General features: G+C 38.0%; 1 pseudogene; it reads left to right on the plus strand.

Moving 5' to 3' along the window:
- The window catches only part of LOC116884931, a 45,225-nt pseudogene extending 19,800 nt beyond the window's left edge, over positions 1-25,425 (plus strand).
- Positions 25,426-27,703: the final 2,278 nt, after the last annotated feature.

Raw genomic sequence — 27,703 nt, forward strand, 5'->3', positions numbered from 1 at the left:
TTTATATTAAATATAATAACAAAATCATTTACACATAATTTTCCAGCAATGCAGATTCCAAACTGCTCTGAGAAGTTCTAGAGGATTCTTTACCGATGATACAAGAATAACCCAAAGCAGTGCAATAATGCCTTAAAACACTTTCAGATCTCAAATTCAAAATGGAGCTTTCGCTCAACCATTGCTCTACTCCTTAAATTGTCACCAACACATTTCTACAAATAAAGAATCCCTCTGAAAGTATTTACTCAAAAAAATAGAGAAATCAGAATAAATAATGCTACATCTTTTAATAATGATGACTCTGTGTCCCTGTTTATTTTTCTATTGCCATGATAAAACCCTCAGAGAAGAGGGCCTTAAAAGAAAAAGAGTCTATTTTAGTTCAAAGTTGCAAGATATAGCCCATTATTAGAATGCCTCAAAGACATGCTCTGGATGTGTCTCTCAGGAGGGATCTATAACCAGTCCCTTTCAGCATGTATTTTTTTTAACATCATCAATCTTATCTAGTTTTGGTGCCTGTATATATATATGGGCCACATGTGGGGCAGACTCTGAATGGCCGTTCCTTCAGTCGCTGCTCTAAACTTTACTTCCATATCCCCTCCTAAGGATTTTTTTCCCCTTTTAAGAAGGAGTGGGAGCATGTCCAATACAGAGGTCAATGCTAGCAGCAAACCACTGAACTGAGAACAGGACCTACTTGGGGGGAAATAGAGGAAGGATTGAAAGAGTTGAAGGAGCTTGCAACCCCATAAGAACAACAATGCCAACCAATCAGAGCTTTCAGGGACTAAGTCACTACTCAAAGACTATACATGTACTGACCCAGGGCTCCAAATGTATATGTAGCAGAGAATAGACTTGTTGGGGCACCAGTGGAAGGGGAAGCCCTTGGTCCTGCCAAGTTTGGACCCCCAGTGCAGGGGGAATATGGGGGGACAGTAATGGGGATAGATGGAAGGAATACCCATATGTGGGAGGGGAGGGGAGGGGGGCTTATGGACAGGAAACCGGGAAAGGGAATAACATTTGAAATGTAAGTAAAGAAATATATCTAATAAAAAATAGATGGAAAAAATGCCTCAAAGAAGCAAAAATTTGAAGCAACTGGTTATAGTACGTCTGCTATCAGAACAGAGAGCAATGTGTTGATACCAGGAAGTGTCCAAACCACTCTCTATACTTTGCTTTCCTGTTTTCTCTGCTGGCTCTTCCGCAAGATGCTTATAGTAAAGAGCACTGTGGCCTATGAATGCTGAAGGTAAGAAGCAGATTCGTGTTCCAATTGGGATGCAGCTCATTGTCTCATCTGCTTTGTAAATCAGTTGTTTCTTTGGCTGTGGCGTTTAAAACGCAATCTCATTATGAAGGATACAGGAATTTTAATGTTATGTTACAACTAATTTTAACACTAGGGTACTTGTATTTTAATATTTTGATATGGTCCTGAAATAATAGTTTTTCCATATGCCTAGATTATCAGTCTAAAATTTTGTATGCATAAGTTGAAAAATATATATAATATATATATATATATTCTTACCTAACTATTGGATTATTCAATCCTAATTTTCAATAAGAAAAATAATCAATGTGATACATCATGAATAAATACTTACAAATTTTCAATGAACTCAAGAAAAAATGCAACTGTTATTAGCCTTCCCCAGTATAAAGCTTCAGTCTATGGAGATAGATTCATAAGATATTTAAATTACCATGGGCAGACACATTAATGACAGGAAGTACCGGTGGCCTTGTAGTCACTGAAGGCCTCATGAATTGTCATTGAGCTTAATAAGGAATCAACCACTTTGAGATTAGTTTTACAGTTTCTTGAAAAATTAATATTTACTTTCATATAAAAGAGGAATTAAAGTGTGATGAGGATAAGCAATGAAAATATGTCTCAGCAAAGACTTGCACAGGCTGTTTAGAAACTTTGTAAACATCTCAAATAGGAAATGGTCTTAATAATGTCCTTCATTGGATGAATGAAAGAACAAACTGGGCTGCACTGACAGTGAAATACACCTCATTGGCAGACATGGTCATACAATCAATCTAAAAACAGCATGTGGATTGAAAGAACTTGGGGAAAACTGACTAGCTTTGTTTCATCCCATCAGTGGGAAACACAGAAAAGACAGATTCAATCAGCAATGATAGAGGACAGAGAGAAGTTGCCTGGGGCAAGAGGTGGGCGATGATTGACTGAGATGGGTATTGGAGATTTTTTTTGGGTGCAGCAAACATTTTCTATCTTCAAGATGTTTGCAGTTACAAGGGAAAATATCACTGAAATATAAAAAATAATTATAAAAATAAACATAATATACTTAAGCACCAAACACAGGTATTTTAAAGAACTAGAATGCATAGTACCAAATGAAGGAAGCAGCTCGTACAAGATAAAAGACAGTTCACGTTCCCAGAAGCTCTTAGTATTTGAACACCATGTGAACAGGGAGAAAGCGGTTTCCATAAATAATTGAATGAACATGAAAATCTTACAAATAACGGTGTCCAGATCCCATCTCAGAATTAGTTCTGTAGGTTCTGAAGTTTGTTCCGGATAAAACAAATTAAAAGCTTGTCTTCTATCACAAAAGGCCTCTATCACCAAGACACATATTCATATATATATATGCTTGCTGAGGGACAAGTCCACAGTAATTAGAGATTATTTGTAGAAATAATTTGAATAGTATAGAAGAAATATATATTTTGAAAGATTTATATAATGTGTTGAAAGTAAATGTTGTGCCCTCTTTTTTTTTCCTTAGTGATAGTCTATACCTTTAATCCCATCTTCGGGAATTGGATGTACATTAAACTTGAGCTGAGCCCGGTCTATTTAGTGAGTTCCAGCCCAGCCACAGAAACCTGGTGAGATTCAATATCACACACACACACACACACACACACACAGAGAGAGAGAGAGAGAGAGAGAGAGAGAGAAAGAGAGAGAGAGAGAGACCAAAAGACAGACAGACAGAGACAGAGACAGAGAGACCTAGAGACAAAGAAAGAGACAGAAAAACAGAGACAGAGAGACAGAGTCAGAGAGAAGAGAGAGAGAGTTTGAGTATAGCAGTCAGTGGATACTAATGGAGAAAGATTCGGTTTTCCTTAAGAATAAGCTTCCAATCCAAAACTGTCAGCCCTTAATACATACACACATGGATAACATTTATTGAACTCTGTATGATATATATTATATCTATATATGAAACAACAATAATTATATCATAGAGATGTTATGAATTTGAGAACAAGGATATGGTATGAGTTGAAGAGAGAGAAAACTTTTTTCTGTCTAAATGATTGTTTTTATTTCTTTTCTTTTCTTTAATTGGATATTTTCTTTACTTACATTTCAAATGTTATCCCCTTTCTCAGTTTCCCCCCCAGAAACACCATACACACTCCCCTTCCCCCTGCTTCTATGAGGATGTTCCCACTCCCACCCACCTATTTCCATCTCAGTGCCCTGGCATTCCCCTCCATTGTGGAAATGAGCTTTCACAGGACCAAGAGCTTTTCCTCCTATTGATGCATTGGTTGTTGTTTTAGTGCATGGGAGCTCCGGTGGGTCTAGTTGTTTGATATCGTTGTTTATGGAGTTGCAAGCCCCTTCAGCTCTGATGAGTTTTTAATGAGAAATATACAACGGTATATTCGTATATGAAAATCTCAAATGTTAAGCAAATAATGCTCAACATCACAGTCATAAAAAATAATTATAAAATTATGTTCAAGCAATAGACTCATCTATGTTATAAGCAAAGAAGTGAAAAGAAAAAGAACTACTGCTGAAGATAAAGAAATTTTTTGTGAGTATGGAGCCCTTGAACACTGCTGATGGTGATATGATATAATTGTATTAGAATCAGTATGAGGGTTCTTCAGAAAATTAAAAACATGACTCAGGAATAGTTCTTTTAAGTACATATCTGAGCAGAGTTAATCATGTAATCTTTCTTTTAGGTATATATACATAGGAAATTAATCCAGGAATCTTACTTCTTTGTATATGTCCAAAAATAATAAATTGACCCACTTGTGCATTATTCATGTAGTCCAGATGCATAAGGGTCACTGAAAATCAATATGTAAAGTATAAATTATATCACACACACACACACACACATATACATATACATATATATATATATATATATATCATTATTTCTTGAGGTAGGGTCTCCTACTGAACCTAAGCCCACCTGTTGCCAGTCTTGAGCTCTGTCGGGAATTCCATCCGTCTTTGTCCCTCTGGCCACAGAGTTACAGATCCACATCACTAAGATTGATCCACCTCCCTAGCTCCTAAATACATGCCCTTTTTATTTGACAGTTACACCACACACAAAAGCATCGAACACCATAAAATAAATCTCCAGGGAGAAATGGGCTTCCACCTCTTGTGTAACATAGATTTATGTAATATACTGATGCAGATTTTTGTATACATATTTTTGGAATTAAAAGAATGGGGAAGTTAAACATAAATAGAAGTAGATTATATTCTTTAAATATGGTGCACAGTGTTTTCAGTCCATAAATCTAGTCTATGAAATAATTTTGACATTTTATGACTCATGGGACTTCATGAACCATCTTCCAGTGTGAATATATGCTACCTGATACAGGGACGTCTTTCCATCTGTTTTAATTTTCACACATAATCTCCTCCCACACTCAAGACATTTAAGTTTTTCCCACAGGGCATAAACACACTGCATTTATTTTAGAATATTAAAGGAAAAATGTAAATTAGAGATTCTTTATTTAGTAAATATAGCACTTTTTTGCATATAGCAGAAGGGAAATTCAAGTTATCCAAATCATGACTTGTTATAGTCTTTCCACTAAGGCCTCCTTTTGTTCAAGAAATTTTATGCTATCTTTGACTAATAAAATGTGTAGACATATCAACCACTTACTGAAAACAAGTCATATGGATGCATACTCTATAACAGCTCTTTGATATAGATGTGTGTGTGTGTGTGTGTGTTAGAATTAATTAAAAATAAAAGCTAATGTGAACATCGAAGAATTATCTGCTTATATTCTTAACGAATTAAGTCTTTGTTCCATGTTTGGTGTGGAGCAACTTCAAGGCTCATCAAAGTTAACCTATATCTTGTTTCCATGCCTGTCAATACTGAGAATATAACTTCATGAAAATAGTGCAAAATGACAGAAATATATTTGTGGCCCTTTCCGAAAAGATCAGTGATTTTGTATAGATACCCAGTCAAAAAGTATTAATGACTTTTAATGGAAACCAGGTCAGGAATTCCAACAGGAGCTCTACAATCACATGTAGGGGACGATGACAACTACACTAATTAGATGTGTATGTGCTATAGGATGATGCTAAGAAAATGCATTAAATCTTTGTTTTCTATGATAAAGCCATTATGTTTTTATAAGGAACAAAATTTGTATTTTTCATAAAAACGTCAATATTAATAACAGAATAATCTTAACTCTAAGCAGAGATATTATGGGGCATCCATTGGTGTAATGTGGTACAATGGAGAGGTGCATGTATCTTTGACTGAGACCCAAGGCTGTAGGGAAGTTGAATGATTCACACAGGTGAGCCCTACCAAAAATACCTCTGCTTTGTTGCACAAAAGAATTGTAATTAAATTTTGGTCATTGAACATTGAAAAATCCTTTCTTTTAATTAATTTGTCTCTGAGGTTGCATTTCCATCATGAGATAAATGTGCAAATCTATCTTTTCTCTCTAATATTAATACATATATCTGATGTCCTGGGAAATGTATTTGCCGTAAATATAAATGCAAGCAAAACTTCAAATAATTATTAAAAATAATATAAAAATTAATTATATGCCAGGTTAAAATATAAACATTTTGTCTTCTCCACTTTGTCTGTTTTTTTAAATAACTACCACTTCCCTTTAAAAGGCAAAAGATTATCAATACCCTGTGTGAACCATTATCTGTCCACTAGTTTTAAATGGGTTTTAAAGGAGATGTGGTCTTCATAAGATTTAAAAAGTTCCACAACAGTAATCAGACTTCTCAACTTTCTCTGAATAGTATATCTTGAAATTAATCCATTTCGACATACACGGCTTCAATACATCTTTCTGTGTGCTGTTGTCTTTGTAGGGATATGCTATTTGTTTCCTACTGTGGATAGACACTTGATGGTTTCAGTTCTTGCTAATGCAATAATCAAACACATTCTTGCCCAGGCCTGAGCTCTGTTTTTATTTTTTTTCCTAATGTTATTTGTTAGTGACTAGAATCTCAGGCTACCAGACAATGATGGCTTCAAGTCATTAATCCTCACAGAGCCAATGATTTATGTCACGCAGAGTCGATGTTCTATGTTGCTCGGCACACGTCAGTGCTAGGCAGAGGACAGAATCTCCTGGGCCTTTCTGATTCTGTTTGTGATTGATGATGATAATTTCAAATTGTAGTTAATAAAGATTGGTAAGATTAGAAACATATGACAAACTGTAGTCTTTTTACACCAACTTGTTTGTACACCAACAAATTAAGTGGAAACAGGATGCCCACGACTGATAAAAGCAAAGCTGGCGTGCAGTGACCATCACACTGAAAGGGGGCATTCATGAAAACTCAGGATCAACTTGAACTGCATCATCAGTGGTTGAGACCATCACAGAATGTGTAGGAAGATATAGTCAGGCATTGTTATATTTAGAGAAGTTTATTAATATATAATGGTTTATATAAAATATACACTATATGATACATATTATATAATGTTATCTGTTTACATTATATATCAGTCATTACTATGAATAATCACATCCTTCAAAGCACTAATATTTACATCATTAACCCCTGCTCAGTTATAAATGCTATCATTAGTTGGCATTCTAGCTGTATTTTCTTAGTGACAGACATACACACCCTGACGTAAGCCATTAGGTGCAAGTATTTGTGCCTCAAATTGCCCCAGTGTGTCAGAGAGTACCCTCTGTCTTCATCCTTTCCTATTTTAATTGATAACACAAATTACACTACCATATTATACTGCTAGATTTTAAGTTATATGATCAAAACCTAATACTGTCTTTAAGTTTTATTAATATAATAAATGGAGTCATTTGCCCACTGTCAATATGTTATGTGTTGTCAGTCAGCTGCAGGAGAAATATCTGAATTTCCAGTGTCTGATGATTTTTATTATATGTCTCTTCATATCAGTAATGAACATTTGGCCTTTTATGTCTTCAGTCCATAAATTTTTGAGTTGTCCTTTTTTGCACGAAGTTGTTGAGTTTTTCGTGTGTTCCGGAGTATGGTCTTATCATTTAGGATAATTTAGATATTTTTTTTCTGTTTGTTATTCAGTAGCTTTGTTTATTGTGCCTTTCTCAAGAGAAGTTTAGATTCCATTTTATTTTAATTGAATATGTTTAAAACTATTCTAAGGTATTAACATAAACTTAATTTTGTCTGTAGTAGGTCAATTTATATTAAATTACATATTACAAAATCTGTGCATAATGTATAATATACATTTTTTTCTGAGTGTCATCATCCACTGTGTAATTTTCTTTCATATGTTAATTAGCATGTGCTGTTGTGTGTCCTTATACAGTTTCCTGCTCTTCAGCTCCTTCTCACTTCCGACTTCTGTTTGTTCTCTTAGCCTCCCCTGAGCTGCATTCCATCTTTTCAAGGACTTCAGGACTAACCTTTATAGCCATGTGACTTCCATGAGTCTTCTGTTCACATTACCTCATCCTCATGCATAGATTCCGTGCATTAAATCTCTCACGCCTCATTTTTAAAGCCAGTTTCACTGAAGAACAACCCCATCCACTCCACTGGTCTCACCAAACCGGATGTAACTGTAATTGCCTGTTAGAGTCAGGAGAGTGGGTAGGCCAACGCCAGGACTGGCCTCACTCTTCTCTGTAGCTCCCCTCTCTCTTCTGTTCTTGGTCCATGAAAATACAGTGTGTGTGTGTGTGTGTGTGTGTGTGTGTGTGTGTGTGTGTGTGTGTGTGTCTCTGTGTGTGTGTGTCTGTGTGTGTGTGTGTCTGTGTGTGTGTGTGTGTCTGTGTGTGTGTGTGTGTGTGTGTGTGTGTGTGTGTGCACGCTGTTGCCTCATAACAAACTTGCAAGATTCTGACTGGCATGGAAGACTTATTTTGAGAGAAAGAATACATGGATGCATCTGCATCTGGTGCTATCTATGAAACACACACACCCTACTTGTGAACAAGGAATATCTCTCTTCAAGATAGGAAACACACATTCCAGGCTGACTCAGCCAAACTCTATACCTTCCTTGAGGGACGGCAATTTCTTCCCAGCAACCAAGATTACCTCTCACTGAAGCTGCCACAGAAGCAAGAATACAGAGCCCTGTGTATGCATATGTAGAGCTGAAAAGGGTTACCTTTAATTTTTCATATTGTTGTTTTCATTTTTTCATAATGTTGTCATTATGAAAAAGGTGGTGGTAACCAAGATTATAGAATGTAAAAATAAATAAATGTCTTGCAAATAATGATTCCTGTTATCTACCAACAAGCCTTTCTGGTGAATGTAAACTTAATTGCAGTGCATTTCCTTAATGGTTCTGTTAATTGGTTAGTCTGATATGATATCTTTGAAGGGCTGAAATAAGGCATTAGTGCTTGCTCTCCCCTAAAAGCTTGTAATGATGCAAACATGTGGAAATAATGTCTTTTCGATATTAGGCGATTTAATGAAAATAGTTATAGTTCAATTTTCTTTGAGTTGAGTTCATTTGTTCAACCATATGAAGGTTTAACACAGAGAACATTACTGACAAGGAAGATCTATTTACATAAAACTTCATAACGAACAGGAACTGATTCTTAAAATGTCCACTTCTTGTTTTCATTCATTGGCATGGAGAAGGCTTTAAAATCACAAAATCCTGGTGCTGCGGCTTCTACCTGCAGTGCCCGTGCTTGTGGGGTTGAAACAGGAGGAATGTCATACATTGAGGCATCATCTAGTGAGCTTCCAGCCTGTGGTACAGGATGAAAAAATGCCTATAATAAACTTACAGAGGGAAAAAGGAAGGAAAGGGGAAAGAAAGAAAAGAAGGAAGGAAGGAAGGAAGGAAGGAAGGAAGGAAGGAAGGAAAGAAAGGAAAGATAGAAGGAAGGAAGGAAAGAGAGAAGGAAGAAAAGAAGGAAGGAAGGAAGGAAAGAAAGAAAGAAAGAAAGAAAGAAAGAAAGAAAGAAAGAGAGAAAGAAAGAAAGAAGGAAAAAGCAAGGAGGGAAGGGAGAGAGGGAGGATGAAAGGATGGAGAGAGGCCTGAGAGAGGGAACACAAGGAAAAACGGAGAAATAGGGAAGAGGAGGGAGGGGGAGTGGGAGTGGAAGCGACAGGACAGAAAAAAGAAAAGGAAAAAGGGGGAGAAAAAAAAGAAAGTGATCCTTCAAACGCTGATTATATTTTTATGTAGGTGTGTATCTTTCTCTTTATAATGTCTACTCTATCCTGAACTGTTTCCAGCAGGAATAAGCAACACAACTTCTCCCCAGCACTTCTCCCTTCTCCCTTCCTCTCCATCCTTCCCTCAGGTCTTCCCTCTCATTCCTCCTTTTCTCCCTTGCCTTCTTCCTTTCCTACCTTCAGTGTTAATAACTGAACTCAGGGCACATGCTGGGAAACGATTTACCTCTGAGCTACTTCTCAGCCCTAGTACTCTTTTTGCATCTCGCAGTGGCTGAATTATACGGGGCCCTTTATCTTTACTTTTTCACTTCTTAAAAGAAAAATAAAGAGATCTAATAGACTTCTGAGGGAAACATTCAATTCTCTGTATTTTCTTGTCTAATTAGACTACAGATGCTGTTTGAATATTCTCCTGCCTAGGCAATTTTTGCCCTGTCTTGGGGGAACCACTCTAAGAGGCCATTCATAACCTTGTCCTGTAGCTTCATTCTCAGTGTGATTTCCCTCTCACTCTGTTCATTACATCTGTATAGATAATTCCATTCATTCCTTAATTGAATTAGCTTTATTATTCAAACACGGTATTATTATAATGGTATGCAAATGATGTGTTTTCCTTTTACTGGATATTTGCAAACTTGGGACATTATAAAGAGATTTAATCTTCTAAAGGAGGAAAGTCAACACCAAGAAGGGTGACAGCTGCTGATTGTTGTATCTAGCCTTTCCTTCCTGAGTCTCAAGGAATAGATTTAGCCCCACACTCAAGGTGATCACAATTTGTGACTGTTATAGCTTGCTTTCAACTTCCTTTTACATTGTGAATTCTATTCCTGTCTTCATGTTGTACTAGATGCCATTCTATATTTCATATTGATTTACTTTTTTTCTACCTCACCAACTCTTGGATTTTTGGCTAGATGTGATGGTAGGTTGCCTTCAAACCCAGCTCGATCTCCATAGAAGATGAGGCAGAATTATATATTTGGGGAGTACCAGAGACAACTAAGAAGACTGTCTTAAACAAAGATAGTGCATTTTATTGTATTTCTCATATGACCGGTGGCATAACTTACCATGCACTTCGGTTACATCCAAATCCTTCTGTTTTTCTATTCTTCTAACTTAAAATATAATTTCATAGGTCTCTGAGTTATGCTCTTTTTTTCTCTTTCTCCTGTACATACTTGCTTCCTTTCTTTATGATGATCAACTCCAAATTCTAAGTAACTAAGTATTTAGCCTGCTCCCCTATCTGGATGAGTAACGAAGCTGCTTGAGTCTCTGAGATGATTGCTCTTTGCAGACTCTGTGATTTATTTTGTTTTCTAGGAGGAAATGCCCAGCTGAGAAGTCTGATTCAAGTCACATGTTCTTACTTAAATAAATCAATGAAGTTATAAATGTCTTCTTTGAATTTTTCATCAAATATGCTTAATTAGATTTTGGTTCAATTTGTGATACAGATAAATATGTTAAATACAATGTTTTTCTGCACAGAGAGACAGGGTAGTAGAAAATCTGCTCCTAGCTTCAACTCTCTGACATAGATGTGTTGCACTCAAATTTCTGAAAAAAAAAAAAGATAAAAGTGTCAAAATCTTGTTCATGCTATCCATGTCACCCATTCAAAAGGGGTGACTTTCTATACTAAAAGTTTAACTGATCAAATCTAATCTTTCTTTTCTCCTAGTAAACGACAAGAGTCATTGCCCTTCTAAAAGCCATGTGTCCCTAAATGTTCCTTGCCATTTTCTGCTGTCCTATCACAATCTATACATTGTCTCCAAAATTGTAAGATTGCCCCACAACCTAATTCAAATGCAGTAGAGCTTCTTACATATGTATGTCCTTCATATTCCACGGCTATCAGAATATGGGTAAGGAATGAGAACAGAGTTGTGTAATTCTGGATGCCCGCCACCACTGTGGCAGCAGGGAAAGTGCTGTCAAGTAGTAAATTATTCTGTCCTTTAGACCAGAACAGAAATGGCTTATTGAGTACACTCAGGAGAACAGCAGTCAGGGCAGTAACTAGAGCATTGAGGAGAGCAGAGGGCAAAGCAGCTGCAGGGGCTGATTTAGTTACTTTTAGATTGCAGTGACAAGCTACCATAAGCAAGGCAAATTATGGTCGAAAAGGCTTGATTTTGGCTACAGCTTCAGGAAGTTAAAGCTTATAATGGTGGAGAAGGCAGGGCACCAGGGAGAATCAACAGGAGTCAGAAGCTAGATGAGCACATCTCATCCACACACAGGAAGCAGGGAGAGTGAACAAGAAATGGGACAAGGCTATATACTCCCAAGTCCTGCCTGAGTCACACATTTCCTCCAGCAAGGCTGTACCACCTAAACGTTCCAGGACATTTTGGAAAAGCACCAACACCAGGGATGCCTGGGGAACAAGGGTTTAAGGTATGAGTCTAAGGTGGATATTTCCCATTCAAATCACCACAGTGGTTCTTTCTTTTGAACGAAATCCATACCTAATTGCTGTGACTTTCCTGGGTGCATAAATGCAGGTTCCTGTCATGTAACTCATGGCATGAAGAGGACTGATTCGCTGGTGTCAGTAAGATCCATAATACATTCATTTTCCCACTGTACAGTCTCTGTCTTGAAAATAAAATGTAAATGAAAGTAGGCCAGCTTGATCAAATTAAGTCCTGGTCAGTGGGTCAGAGCACTGAGCCTGGAAAGCCACCATACAGAGCCGAGCTGGACAACAGCATTCCTAATAGAGTTGTTTGGGATTCAGTGCTTGTGAAGATTAATGACAGGAAGGACTCCATGTTCTAATTTCTTATTGAAATCCTCCTTTCCTGAACGTATGTTTCCCCATAGTTGGTGGCCTCCCTTGTTCTATATCAGTTGGTGAAGACAGGTTCATAATTTTTTGCCTGGAAGATTGTGGTACACATTTTGTGGTCCAGCTGTGATTTTGGATGATCCACCACTTTTTTTCTCTCCCAGGGGTCAAAGCTCCATACCAAGCTTGAAAGATGAAACAGAGTCCAGAGCATTTGGGATTCTACAAGATCCTGATCTGCCAGGGAGTGCTAAAGGTGAGCGGGTCGGGGGAGGGTGGAGAAGCATTCTCTGAAGATCTTCAGGGAAACACCCGAGTCTTAGCTTGTGCATATGCCTTTATTCATGGTGGGCATGTGCACATACATGTTATTCAGGGTGAACTAGGGTTCTATATGGACTTTGGAGAGTGGGAAGGAGTTTCCAGGGTAAATAAAAACCAGTAGAGTTTACACTTCTATGGATGCCTCCTTTGTGTGGGGAAGAAATGTAAGAATCCCAGGTTCTTGCTGAGAGGAAAAAAGGAAGCAGAACCTGTAATCTCACCAAGGCTCTGTGACAAACAGCAGGTAGTGGGTATGGGGGTTTGAGATCACCAATCAAGGTCAGAGAAGGAGAAGCCCTGATGTAAAAGGAGCCCCCCTTTTATCTCTAAGAAGTCTATCTGGACAATGGTAAACTTGTATCTTAATCAGCGGGTCCCAAGAGAAAAGTAAAAGCTTATCTTTATCCATATGATTTTTAAGTCCATATGAATAGTAGATAGCTGAGGCCACAGCATCCAAGTAAGTTTCATTACCATTCAGGAGGAATCTTGGCTCCAAATCCAATTCAGCCAACACAAGCCTAGCTAGTCTTCATTGTGGTTTCGAAACCAGAAAAAAAAAAAAAAAAAAAAAAAAAAAAAAAGAAATCATTCTTCCAACCAAATGCGTTTGACTGATATTGTTCCAAGCAGACTGTCAAGAAATAAAACAAATATGGAAATGATAACATAGAACTTTAGTCCAAATTGTTTACTACTGAATACAGTGAAAATATATCTTCAATAACTTCTTCCTCTGTGATTCATTTATTTATTTTTTACTTACTTATTTTGAGAGCTCGTCTGTGCTAATCTCAGAGGTCTCAAGACTCAGTACTGAGAGGTTCTGCCTTACTTGTGGGCTTTTGTTAAAGAAGCAGGATTGCGATTCACCAATGTTGTGTGGTGGGGTCTGAAACTAAAGGTTCCGTTTGACAAAAGATTGATTTAGCAAAAGAATACAGTCTGCCATAGACTTAAACAATCCGTAAGCAGTTTTCATAGTTACTACAGTGACTTTACAGCAATGCTTTGGTACAAGAGCACACAATGCAAGGGCCCTGAGCACACAGCATCGGACAGAGTCCACAGGGCAGTTTACCATAAAGCTGTGAAGCAGAATTCCTAGAAAGCTTTGACTGAAAGAGTGAGTGATTAGAGGGCTTCAATGATATGGACACGCATGAATGTTACATGACCAGATCCAAATTATGTAGGGAAAACATGAGTCCTAGTAGCAATTAGTGTGTGAATTTTATTTGTGTGTGTGTGTGTGTGTGTGTGTGTGTGTGTACACTAGAGAGGGGGGGGGGGGAGGGGAGAGGGGAGGGAGGGAGGAGAAGGAGAGGGGAGGAGAGGGAGGGGAGGAGAGGGAGAGGGAAGGAGAGGGAGACGGAGAGGAGAGGGAGAGGTAGAGGGAGAGCATTACATATTTCCTTTCAAATTATGAAGAGTGCCCTAGTTCCAACCAAGCAAAGAGCTATGAATGCTGTCAGATAGCATCCAAAGCCAGTAGTAGAGGTTTCCCTATTTTGCTGAAGCTACACCTCACCACTGCCCTGCCAGTGAACCTATCAATACGTTTGAAATTCTTTTTTTTTTTATTTTTTTAATTAGATTTTTTTTACTCACATTGCAAGTGTTATTCCCTTTCCCGGTTTCCTGTCCATAAGCCTGCATCCTCACCCCCTACCCAATACGGGTGTTCCCCCACTCCACCTTCCTTACGCCCCCTCCTCCCGACATTCCCCTGCACTGGGGGTCCAACCTTTGCAAGACCAAGTGCTTCCCCTTCCACTGGTGCCCCAACAAGGTTATTCTCTGCTACATATGCAGTCAGAGACCTGAGTCAGTCCATGTATAGTCTTTCCATAGTGGTTTAGTCCCTGGAATCTCTGGTTGGTTGGCATTGTTGCTCTTATGGGGTTGGAAACCCCTTCAGCTCTTTCACTCCTTCCTCTAATTCCCCTAAACGGGGTCCTGTTCTTAGTTCGGTGGTTTGCTGCTAGCATTGACCTCTGTATTTGATATGCTCTGGATGTGTCTCTCAGGAGAGATCTGTATCCTGTCCCTTTCAGACTCCAGAGAACCAAGTAACTCCATTAAAAATGGGGTTCGGAGCTAAACAAAATATTTTCAGCTGAGGAATATCGAATGGCCGAAAAGCACCTAAAGAAATGTTCAACATCCTTAGTCATCAGGGAAATGCAAATCAAAACTACCCTGAGATTCCACCTCACACCAGTCAGAATGGCTAAGATAAAAAACTCAGGTGACAGCAGATGCTGGTGAGGATGTGGAGAAAGAGGAACACTCCTCCATTGTTGGTGGGATTGCAGACTGGTACAACCACTCTGGAAATCAGTCTGGAGGTTCCTCAGAAAATTGGATGTTTGAAATTCTTTATGGCTTTATTTGTTCTGGTACTATTCAAAGTTCAGGAAATTGCTACTGCATTGAAATTTTTGCATGAATTGGGGAACACCCTCATAGAAAAAGGGGTTGGGAATGGGATAGGAGTTTTATGGAAGGGAAATCGGGAAAAGAGATAATATTTGAAATGTAAATTTAAAAAAATCCAAGGAAAAAAAAAGAAAAAGAAAACCCAAGAATCCATGTTCTCAGGTCACAATGACTCACAGCACAATATGTTTACTTCATGTACAAATCTAAGTGCTTACATGCCTCATAGCAACTATATCATTTATGGTGATAAACAATAAAGTTTTCAGGATCACATATACAGTGACATCCTCTTTCAGCTCATGGCACTACACAACCATGTGACATTCACTGCCCCCAACAGCAGGGACCCAGTTATTTGTGAGGGTCGAGGGGGATCCATACCTGCGGGAGAACCGGCAAGAAAGAGGAGCAAGACCAAGTAGTGTCCTAGTCAAGGTCTGTTTATTGAATGTACAGCATTTAAAACTCTGAAGCAGGAATTGAAGCAGGAACTGAAGCTTAGGGCGGGGTGGGGGGGGTGGGTAAGTACTGGAAAGTGCCCAAGGGCATAAGGTGAATTACTAAACCGCAAGATATTCTCCTTAGACAAAGAGGCAACAGTCTTCCGGGTACATGTTCTTTCTTTGAAAAGAATACCCTTGGCAGGGAATAGGGAGACAAAGATTAAAACAGGCAGAAGGAACACCCATTCAGAGCCTGCCCCACATGTGGCCCATACATATACAGCCACCCAATTAGACAAGATGGATGAAGCAAAGAAGTGCAGGCCGACAGGAGCCAGATGTAGATCTCTCCTGAGAGACACAGCCAGAATACAGCAAATACAGAGGCGAATGCCAGCAGCAAACCACTGAACTGAGAATAGGACCCCAGTTGAAGGAATCAGAGAAAGAACTGGAAGAGCTTGAAGGGGCTGGAGACCCCATATGAACAACAGTGCCAAGCAACCAGAGCTTCCAGGGGCTAAGCCACTACGTAAAGACTATACATGGACTGACCCTGGACTCTGACCTCATAGGTAGCAATGAATAGCCTAGTAAGAGCACCAGTGGAAGGGGAAGCCCTTGGTCCTGCCAAGATTGAACCCCCAGTGAACGTGATTGTTGAGGGGAGGGCGGTAATGGGGGGAGGATGGGGAGGGGAACACCCATATAGAAGGGAAGGGGAGGGGTTAGGGGGATGTTGGCCCAGAAACCAGGAAAGGGAATAACACTCGAAATATAAATAAGAAATACTCAAGTTAATAAAGAAAAAATGGGGAAAAAAAGTTGATGAAAAGGTCAAGCTATTCTCAGGAATCTGCTCAGGACAGGGTGCCTAGTCCGGCAGACCGGTCCCGGTCCCCAACAATTCACCTAGAGTGTCATATTTAGTAATGTGTCAGGAAGGTAGATATTGGTTTTAACACATGAATTAGTGGATGACGGAGACGAAAAGCACTCCAAACCAGGACTATGCACAGCAAACCAGACCACATTTGCAGACCAGACCAGAACAAGAACAAGAAATTTCAGGAGGCCAGCTACTATGTAATGGCTACAGAGTTGAGGTCTGTACTCCTTCCCAGCTTACTAGTCTTTACACACTAAACAAGACCTTTCTTTTTCTTAATAAACTCTAGTTCTGCCACTCTCCTTGTGTCCCTGATTTAATTATTTGCTATGATACACAAGAACCTGGAAATCTCAGCAGGTGCTTTCAAAACTCAGAGCTATGTCTGCAACAGCAAGTGTGATGCTACAGCTGAGCCTGACTGACTTCATGAATTCTGGCATAGCTTCCCAGTGGTGCTGATGATGGAGACCTAAAGACACAGTTGATGAACATTTGGTTCCTTGATACTCATTATAGTTGACTCTTACCTGGAAAGTTACCTGGAACTTCTAAAATCTGATTTCTGAACCTGCCCTTGAATGGTTATGTTTAATTATTGCATCTAAAGAATGGATTCCATGTGATCTTCTTGTATATTCAAGGTTAAAAATACACTTTGCGATAAGAAGCTGGTTCAAGGGCAACTCTTTCTCCTGTAGGAAGGGTATTACTTTCATGAGAACCACTAGGAGCCTTGAAGCAGAACTCATCTGAAGCTATTTCTACCTATCATGCCCCTCTAAGCAACCGTGCAAGGAGAAAAATCAATGATGTATATTATCCAGCATTATCTAGGTCAAAATCATATATTAAAACCACAGGTACTCTGTAGAATACAACGTAATAAGCAACTTTCAAGAATATTGAAACTTTTCCAGCTGGGACTCAGGTCTAAATATAGCACCTTGTTCACTTTTGAGAAAGACGAAATATGAGTCATGACATACACCTTAATCCCAGATTTGCATCTGTCACAGATGTGGGATTGGAAAGCAGGCAGAGTCATTGTGTTAGCTTTCTGAAATAAATGGTAAACCTTGACTGGCATTGAAATGTTAACTTTCAAAAGCTAAGACAAGACAGAGGCCTGACGTGGGACGCAGAAAAATTATGATTTATCTGAAAGAGCTCTTCTTGCAATATTGGGAGGCTGGCAGCCTCTCCTGTTAATCTTCTATACCTCAAGGAGCCTCTGGTCTTTGGGCTTCTCCTTGTTTATGGTCTTTAGTTGTCTTCCATTAGAATGAGTCTTTGTTCTTGTTCCACATGCTATTTCTCAGAGTTTAAAAGCTCTTCAAATGCCACAAGTTCCCTACACCATCTCCCAGCTTCCCCATGGAACGTCTAAGTGACAAGAAGCTTGGAAATACAGATGGCATAATTATATATTTTGTAGTTGATTAATCAGTACAAAACATTAATCACATTTTGTATAACAATACATAATCAAATTCTTTATAGTTGAAATTAAGTTTCTTTTTGATAGGGAATGCATTCCTCTAGGGTACTGATGGCATTTTCAGCATCTGTTAGGATCCCATTCCACATCTGCATTTGACTTTCATCTGCTGTAGGGCTTAGTAAAATGTAGCTTAAAGGTTGCTTTATGACTCTGCATGTACTTCTTAATAGAGGAATTTGTTGAGAGGGAAATATTTGCACAAGTTAGATGCTCCATATCTATATTTTCCAGGCCATAACTTGTTTATTTAATGAAAACAATTAGATTTTACTTTCTTAAAGAGTTAATCCATGAAATGAAATAAAAAATAGACATTAGACATCCATTTTTTCTTCAGAGCTATTGAAATAAATACTTCATCCTGCAATTACATTTATATAATTATGAACCAAAATTCTAATGTATAATCCATACATGTTTTATAGTAAAATCACCCAATATCTTGAGTACTTTAAAACATGTATGCATAGATACGTATTACTTTGAGCACATATAATTATATTTACAACTACTTAACTAATAATTAAAATGTGTATGAAAGCATACACGGTCGTGTTACCATAGTCTATTACTATGGTTCACAAGCATTGGTAATTCTTAGTTTTCAAATCACAGAACAGTTAGGTATGTTCTAATTTACATGTAGTTCTGTTATAACTTTTCTAGACAGAATTAAAAAAGCAGTTATGTATACATTCTGATCAAATATGTAGTGACACTTTAACACTATATACATGCAGAAATGTAAAGTAGGAGAGTTTTCAAAGTATTACACCATAGTTACCTAGGTGGTCATTTGAAATCAAACAGAAATCCACACAATGCCATGCCTCAGAACAAAAAACTCATGCTCACATATGAATATATTTTACACAATACAGAAATGAGTTCACATACACATGTATTCCATGTGACATTTATACATGTATGCAAATGTCCCGAATATTATGGATTAAATTGTGATTGCATCATTCCGCTGAGGACAAGGAGGAGACAGGTAAGTATTATGAGACTAGTAAATAGACAAGGGAAGTATCCATGATATCTTAAGAGAAGTGTCATGAGCTCCATGAATTGTTTACACAGATAATGAGAAGACCTGGACCTGTTTATCTCTCAGTGGCACCTGTGTTTGGGGGGAGGAGGTGACTTTTAAGAGAATGTGTTTATACTTGGAAGTTAGTGATATTTGCATCTAATTTTATGTAAACACCTAACGTATGTGTGTCTTCTTTGTTATATGTTGTCTCTTAGGTGGTTTGTCCTCAATAATACTATTCATCCTAAAGATCTCTGTGTTGTGCAACTGATTTCCTTCCAAAAGGCTGCTGGGAAATGCTGGCACACCTACTTACCTGTTGCAGGCTGTTTCCCAGCGGCCTGCAGCCAGCTTGACCAAGCTTCCACCATATTTCACATTCAGTAAGTTCCAGTCTGCATGGGAAAGGGAAGCAATGCAGCTCGATAAGCCTGCCCTTTGAACAAAGACCGTGTGAGCCTGAGTTAGGCACTAGGATGTGACCAGCCCCATGAAAGGCTCTCAAAAGTAGTATACAAATAAAATGATTGATGCCCCGTCAATAGGGACTCCAGGAAGAGGATCAAACAGAGCTGTTTCTTTTAAAGTATGGATGGAGGTATGGGAAAAGGTGTTATATTTTACTTTTCTATCTATTGTAAACCCCAAAGCCTTATTCCAACAAGAATGGCACCTGGTATCTGAACAGAGCAGAACACTATTTCTTAGCAGTAGACACATTCCAAGGACAAACACAAAAGCTGGATTTGTGAAAATCCATTCATGAGGCATTTATTGTAAATTTTTCCATCACTGGGATGGTGTGGGCTGGAAGGCTTATAGATTTTCCAGCTTGTCTCTTTTTTGCCTTCCTTTTTCAAAGACTTTTGAACTTTGCTTTTAAATAGTCAGATTATCCATCCTAAAGACATTTGGATTGAAAAATATTATGATAATTTAGCAAATTGCTAGATATAAATGAGTATATGCAATAAATTGCATTTCTTTAGTGTGTATAATTGGAAAATGTAAAAAATAAATTAATATTCTATGAAGGTCCAAACGTTGAACATTAATCTTTTGAAATATAGATTCTACAAGCATCCTATGGATGACTTTATAAATCATAAATGGAAAATATATTTGATGAAATGAATTCATAGCTCCTATATATAGGAGAAGGGAATGTTAAAATAGATAAGTTCCACAAAACACTCACAGGTTCAGTAACAAAATCCCAAAACATTATTTTTCTTTTTAGTGTTATAATTATATTTTAAATTATGTGACCAAAGGAAAGTTCAATACCAAATAATAAAATCTAAGCAAAAAATATCAAAACACTATCAGATATCCAGTCCTTATAAAATACACGGAGGAAACTTTAAATAGCTAGAAATGGAATCAATTTTCCAGAGGCATACATTAGTGACCAGCTAAGCTCCTGAATGGTAGAGGGGGAATATAGTGTAAAAGGTTTGCAAGGGCAAGCACTTTTTTATGCAATAAAAACTTATTTCGATCTCTACTTCATATGCTCCTTGTTTAAATTTGCTTAAAAATCTCACGTTTCTAGATTATAAAGAAAAAGAATATGTAAAAATTTTAAAAGACTTTGGGAACCATGGAACCAAGATTAATCTCCTAAAAACAGCTAGATAAATGTCAGCCAAATAAAACTACCAGTCTGTAGAATACTGTTTTATTAACATACACATGACCAGGAGCCAATCTTACATACCATAGAAGCGTGCAAACCAAAACCATAAGGGACCATTGCATGAGAATATATGAAATGGGAAAAAAGATCCTTATTCAAGAATGCTATTAAGCAAGCAAAAGGATGCTATCTAAATTGGAATATAGTGCCTGTTTCTGAAATAAAGCCCATAATATATAAACACAACTGTATGTTTATGTTACAATGGTAAGTGTGACAATTAGCACAGAGTCCTTGACAAATACTTGTGCATAATTTTTATTACGGGGTGATTGTTTTTATACATGAGAACAAGTCTTGTCAGGTTTACCTATGAATTTAACAAAAACTTCCTCACATGTGTACCTGTTCACAGAAGGACACATTCAAGAATTTTCATACCAGTAGCATTTATGTCAACAACAGCAACATATAATCATTGAGACACTGCATTTGTCTTTAAAGGGAAATGATAACAACATTGTCCCATGTGCATCAAATTAAATATTCTAAAACAATGAAAGGAAATGAACCGGAGCTGTAGGGCCTTTTCATCAAGATAGAGGACCTCCATCCATGTCTCTGCTTATTACGGTGCTGATCCACATGCTCATTCCTGGAATACGAATGCCGCGTGCTTATTCTTTGTGTACATGGATAACTGTATCTTGTGTATAGGAATATCAGTGTGAAAGTATCCCTTATCTATAGCTACAATATGACAAAGTCAAAGTGGTTTCTTGTTGCCCAGTTTTATCCTCAATTTCTGGTGAGGATCTCCATAGGTAATCCTGGACTCAGCCTCTCCGTTCTTTCTGTAGCAGCTCCTGGGACCTCAGAGGACACTCTTTCATAATTGTGAATCAGCACTCTTGCTGAAGAGACGACCTAAGTCCAACATTACTTCTGTTTCCGTAGGCGAACCTTGTCTTCAATAAATACTGTCTTTCAATAAATTTTTTACAGGTGTCAGAATAGCTGCTTGACCCTCCTCAAATCAAATTCTTAGAGTCCTCTCTTAGAGAAGAAATCCAAACTATTTGCTGTCTTATGAATTCAAAAGAGATGGACGAAGAGAATATTTGTCAGTGTTTCCAGTGAATACTTCTTGTCATCACTAGTTGTTCACACAGTCAGGCTTTCATTCACTCAGTGGTGCACACCGAAGAGATGAACTCAAAAGTAGGACATGTGGACAAAAACCCATGAGTGAAGTTTGACTGAAGCTTATCATGACCTAAGGATGAAGGATATTGCACTGACTTAAGTGCAAATTCTAAAAGAATAACAACAAACAGGGCATGCTTACTGAACAGGCAGTAAGCATACTGCTTGCTGTGTAAGTCTGCTACAGGCGGTAAAAATGACCACATCTATCAAAAGTCTTTCATGAAGGAATAAACTCTGAACTAGAAAACTACTCACAGACTATTTACCAAAATGAATCTGAGTTGGCTAAAAATAGAGCTTGAACGTGAAACCCTTTCAACCAGGTCCTCATCAACATTTTGGAGAATCCTATAACATAAATGGGTCTGTTGAAATGGACCAAGTTTTGATACAAAGATAAGACTTTGTCCTTTGCCATTGAACAATCAAGTGTGTGTGTGTGTGTGTGTGTGTGTGTGTATGTGTGTGTGTGTATGTGTGTGTGTGTGTGTGTGTGTATGTGTGTGTTCCAGACAAGGATGTTAACATAAACGTATAAGCTACATCAGAATTTCCAATAAGAAAAATATTCTAGGCAATGAGGAAAATAGGAGTCATGCTGGAGAAAGAGCATCTGAGTACAAGGCAGCATTCACACAGTCCAGTTTAATGGTGCCATCTATTTAGAAAACCACAAAGCTAAAATGCCTATCAGAAATTTTGTATAAATGTATTTTTTATTCTTGACATATATGAATGTCTCTCATTTCTTTAGAAATGAAACTGCCATTACATCCATTTTTCCTTTTTTCACATTATTTCAAGAATAGAGAATGACAGTGATGTGAGTTTATATGTGGTCTGATGGTGGTAGGAAAGAAGAGGTGGTCTTAGTTTCTGTCTTCTATATTGAGAAAATCAATAGATATACCATCATGTTTTTATATGATAGGTAACTGTTAAATAATTCTTTAAGACTATACAAAAGTAAATAGGCATTGCATTGTCCTAATTTAGAGAAAGAAGAAGAGAAGGAGGAGGAAGACAGAAAGAAGAAATAAAGAAAAAATGAAATTAGTCTTTTTTGTGCCTATGAAGATGTGTCTCCAAAACCATTCACAGATAACAAGAATGAATGACTTCTCTAAGCCCCTATGTAAACCAATGACTGCCAGCACAGAGCCCATATTAGTTCCCTTTGTATAGCAAATAATCTGAATTTATCTCTAACTAAAACTACACTCGTGCTATTAACAAAAGTTTTATGCTATGTGTTTTAGGAAATAATAGCAAGAAAATTGTGTGTACCTGTTCTGTACAAACCCAATTCATTTGGTTTTGTTTGTTTGTTTGTTTGTTTGTTTGTTTTTGCTTCTGAAACCTTCTCCACCAATAATTGACTACTTCCTGAGATGCTGAATCTATAGATAGGAATGGGGCAAAAGGAAGAGTAAACATGTTAACACAAATTTAACCACTAAGTTTTACAGTTTTGTATACCTGCCTTATGCTTTTAATAATAATGTCTTTTTCAAATCTCAGAAATAAAACAATATGAAGAGTGCTTTAAAAATGAGCAACATACCCCCTTAACTCTGTTGTTGATTTCTGTAAGTGTGTCACATCCTTCAAGTATGAGCCTACAAATCAATTCTGCCATAATTCTTTCTCAACCAACATCAACCAAGAGTGGAGAATCTTTTTCTACAGCCCCAATAGGTTATTGTTCCTATGGTCATCAAGAAACCCTTTATCCTATTAAGGGAACACAGAGGCACTTTCTGAAATCATGGGAAATGAACTCGAGAAAGTTGCAAATTGAGAGGAAAAGAACCCTGTCTGCCTGATGCCATGCTTCCCCCAAGAGGCACATAGAATCATGGCTTCCTGAAATAGACCATACCTAGCAAGTTCCTTCTCTGACTCTACACCCGCCCCTTTCTTCCCTGCTGACTCCCCAGTATGGTGCTCCTGCCTCTGTCAGAGGGAAGGAAAGTTATCCAGGGAAATAGATAGTAGAATGAACAAGCAAACTTCTGCCAAAAATCATTGCTTACAGGTCAAAATTATCACCAATCTGACAACCTGTCTAAAAAAACACACAGATTTTCTGTCTGCTTGTTTTCTCTTGCTGATGAGGATTCTTAAATCCTGAAGAATCTATGTTAAGAGATACTTAACTGAATAAATATTGAGGTGGCTTTGCTGCTACTCAAGATGGTAAAGTAAGATTTCTGTACCTTAAAATTATCTCAAAGAACTAACTCACTCACTCACTCACTCACTCACTCACTCACTCACTCACTAACTAACTAACTAACTAACTAACTAACTAACTACATAAATAAATAAGTAAATAAATAAGTAAATAAATAAATAAATAAATAAATATGCTTCCATTTTATTAATCTTTGTTACAATGGTTTCAGCCATGAAACATCCCAATGTAACATTGGGATAGGGAAATAACTAAGAAAGCATTTCTCTCTTATTCCACTATTTTAAGGGAAAAATGTTTCATTTCTTTATTGTAAAAAAAATATATTGTAGTTAGTTTGTATAAAAGTCACAAAAGCCTTGCATTTTATTTATAAGCTATAAGCCTAGATTGGGCAAATTCTATATGTTCTCACCTAGATTCCAGCTATAAGGCACTTGTTATTTGCTGTTTGAGTCTGGCCTGACCTGCTTTTACTTCATCAGTCTTTAATGTGCATTTCTCTCAGTCCCAAGATCCTGGTTCATCCCTTTTAATAGAGAACCCCTCTGTCTTCTTTCTACCTTGCCCTGTAGTCTCTCTTGAGAACCCTTGCTCAGGTCTGGCCTTTCTTTCTCTACTGCTCCCCCTGCTCTAGTCTTTCATTAACCAATAGCTTCAAGTTGCAGAGCAAGGTTTACACAACAAAGGCTGGCACATGTTCATGAGAATTCACCTGTCAGGAGGCAACCAGATCTTGGGTTTCAGAATTTAGCATTGTATACAGATAGCAGCAGACCAACCCCCAACACTTTTTTCTTTACATTGAAAATGAATAAATGACAGATTTGTGTTCTTTTTAATTTGTATTTGGAACATGTACCATATTTTCCCAAAATAATATGTGTAATCAATATATCCTGATGGTTCAACTTCTTCCAGATGTGGAGATGCTCATACTAGACACAGAAGTTGAGTGCCCTTCTAAAGAGAAAAATTGCTACACTTATCCTTAGTATTTCAGAGGCCTCCAGCCAGAGTACAGACGGTGAATAAAGGTGCAGAATCTCTCACTGATACAGTTTGGATTCTTCACAAATTTACCAGGTCAAGAATTTCAGATAAGTGTTATTTGCTAGACCTAAAGATCATGAAAAAATGGTGGGGACCCCCAGAACCCTCATAAACTACATGCTGTTACAAAAATAAGAAGTACAGAAAGGGTGTCCACACCGGGGAAAAAAATGCAATCAAGATGCTCAGACTACAGAAAACACACATCCTGCAAATTCACACAAACGTCCCATTAGTCAAGGCAAAACTGAAAGTAGGTAAGCACTGATATGTCTAGCCCCTGAGGCTGCCACAGGGACTTCTCACAGAAGAGAATATGGCCAGACTCTGCCTCAAGAGCACTAGGGATTTGGTCCATGTGGCATTTGGAAGCCTGTGGAACAGGAAGCAAAGTTCTGATGCCACTCAGCTTCAGGATACAAATGTGGTTACTGAGAAACCATTTTCATTGAAGTGTATATTAACCAGATAGATATCCATCCACCCGTCTATCCACCCACCCATCCATCCACCCATCCATCCATCCATCCATCCATCCATCCATCCATCCATCCATCCATCCATCCGTCCATCCGTCCATCCACTCGTCCATCCACCCATCTATCCACCCATCCACCCATCCACCCACCCATCCATCCATCCATCCATCCACCCACACATCCACCCATCCACCCACCCACTCATCCATCCATCCATCCATACATCCAGCTAACTAGCTATCTGATCTATTCATGTCATGTACACATGATACATAATTCTTTCAAATACATAATTGACACTTCTGTTTAAATGTTTCATAGGCATTTTGAATTCAATCTACTCCAACTCAATTATCAGTTATCCTGTATACCAACACCCTGATATTCCCATCACTCCACACAGTAACCCATCCTTCAACGACTTGAGATCCTAAATCAAGAGCTGTCCCAAATCCCCACACTTCCCTCCTCCTCTTTTTCTCCCTTGAGCTCGTTGATGTGCATTCTCCCCACTTTTCCTAACACTGATTCGTATTGTCCAGTCCCAATGAAATCCCTACCATTTGTTTCTTTACATACTTGATTATTTATTTGTACATGTGCTGTGTGTATGCTGTGCACTTCAGTGGACAACCATATATGGCCAGGTCCACACATGCAGGTGCTGAAGCAATACTTTTCTTCTATTGCTATTTGATTTCTTCCTCTGAGACAGTCTTTCTGGACTAGAAGCTTAGCAGTTTCATCCACAGATCTATCTGCCTTCTGTCTCTAGGCCAGTGTTATATGAACAAGCAGCCTGGATTTTTACATAAAGGCTAAGTCATTAAACTTAGGTTCTTGAAATTCTAGCACTCTTACCCACAGAGACATTTCTCAAGCCCAGTGCCAGTTCTGATGTTCACAACTGTCTACTTCATATCTTGCTTTTCTCAGTTCTCCTAAATTGTACCTTCTCACAAAGTAGTCTCAGAACTTACATGAAAATGAAACTTAATTATTATCGTATATGTCTTGCATGCAGAAGACCCAGACTTTCATAATTCAGGTATGGTGGTCCAAAGTAGGGAGTTGAAGGCACAGCTTCAAAAGTTCAACATTATACAATGAGTCACATTGAGAGAATTAGGGCTACCCAAGACTGAGTGCTTATTCCATACAGAGTTCCCATGATGGTACTAAATAATTGTATTAAATCTGGAATGATTTCTTGTTGAAGTCTTAGTTTATGCAACTTTTCTTCTTTCAGAATTCTGAGCAGACATGCTTTTCCTACCAACAATTGTTCAATGTAGAGCATAGCAGCTTCTTATTCCAACCGCAAGGCATTACTCTGCTGCGGTACTCAGGACTGTATTTATATTGCTGCTTATGTGCATTTATATGTGTCTACATTGCTAGGTCACTACGTCTATGAGAGCAGAGCTCTGGCCTTTTGTGCACTAAAATTCTCCAGCCAAAAAAGCAAAACACCAAAATATAATAAGTGCTCAATGAATATTTGTTGATTGATGAAATAATTAAAAGGCACACAAATAAGTGGTTTAGAAAACGTCTAAAAAATTAAAATGCATTTTAAATTGTGGTTTGAAGTCTGATCCCAGTTTGCATATGAGAATGTTTAAAAGACAGGGGGATATGATGCAAATATTAAATGCTTTTGCTCCTAGTGTTTCAGGCAGGAGATCTTCAGTCCGTGTGGATGATAATGAGGGAATAACCATGGAGCTATGATAGGCTTTCTAGAGTAGAATCTGGTTAATTTCTGGGATAATGTTGAAGAAGATATATAGATGTATAGAGTACAGTATCACAGCTAAGCTTATTTCTGAAGCATAAACAAGAGTTACATCCAAAAAACCAAAAGAGTAAGGAGTGGTCCAACTACACCGAGGAAGGGAGGCAGAGGATCCAAACAGCCAATGTATCTGTGTTAGAGCAGGGAAATCAAAGTCCGTAATTGCTGTGCAGGATGGACAGTGGATGGGTCTGTTGGACGGAAATAACAGAACTCTTTCTTTGCTATAGCTGTGACAATTTGTCAGCAATGTTTTAGAAAGAGAAGACACCTTTTACACCATTCTTTTTTTTTTTTAATCATGTTCCTTGTATTGGCTTCATCCTCAGTCCCAGAGCAGCTGTCTCACTGAGAACAACTTCGCTGAAGGAACACACACCTACACCCATACCTACTCACA

The sequence above is a fragment of the Rattus rattus genome, chromosome 15 (assembly GCF_011064425.1).
Source record: "Rattus rattus isolate New Zealand chromosome 15, Rrattus_CSIRO_v1, whole genome shotgun sequence".
In the NCBI taxonomy this organism is placed as follows: Eukaryota; Metazoa; Chordata; class Mammalia; order Rodentia; family Muridae; genus Rattus; species Rattus rattus.